The sequence below is a fragment of the Branchiostoma belcheri genome, unplaced genomic scaffold, assembly GCF_001625305.1.
Source record: "Branchiostoma belcheri isolate BF01 breed outbred unplaced genomic scaffold, Haploidv18h27 scaffold9, whole genome shotgun sequence".
NCBI classification, from domain to species: Eukaryota; Metazoa; Chordata; class Leptocardii; order Amphioxiformes; family Branchiostomatidae; genus Branchiostoma; species Branchiostoma belcheri.
Genome location: NW_017804575.1, coordinates 565393 through 566214, shown reverse-complemented (window position 1 = coordinate 566214; position 822 = coordinate 565393).

Sequence of the window (822 nt, the reverse complement as noted above, 5' to 3'; positions counted from 1 at the left end):
CAGTTAAGTAAGTTATCATTCTGCATCAACTTTGCGGTCATCCTGGCAGGGAGTATAGTACAAAGCAGTGTTTGTACAGTGTGGAAGCAATACCGGACTTGTTAAGTTAGAAATCACCGGACCGAAAACGCTGACAAAACATTTATGTCGTCAACTCTATATCAAAATCCAGAATTGTCAGATATCCTCTGTATCTAACAAACCCATCTATGTGATACATGGCAAACGTGATACAACTGCAACAACAAATGGAGACGTCGTCTTACTTTGTCAACGTAATGGTACTTGTATATATGTGTGTGTGTGTGTGTGTGTACGTGCGTATGTGTGTGTGTGTGTGTGTGTGTGTGTGTGTGTGTGTGTGTGTGTGTGTGTGTGTGTGTGTGTGTGTGTGTGTGCTTTGTTGCAACAGCAGAAACCTCCGTGTGGTTCCAGAACAAGCTCAAGGGGTACCAAATTCAAACCACTTGTCCCTGACATGAAAGTCACCGAAAAAACAAGACCGTAACATGTCCAGGTTAAAGGTTTAAAAAACCCTCTGCAGTACCAAGGTCAGCCACACACACTCATAGAGAGACACACACAAACACACATACATACAGGCCAAAAACAATACCGACACGGTAATATGTGAAAACGATAGTCAGGGTGCTGGGCTGTTCCCATTGCTTACGTACACTAATATTTATATATAATAAGGCGGTTTAAAATCAAAAGGCCTCTTGTATTCAACCTCCGGATCCATCGACCAGTTCCTCTGTTCAAGTAGCCTCTACCAGGCTTGAGGGCGCGGCTGGAAGATATAACACGCCGAGGGAGTTT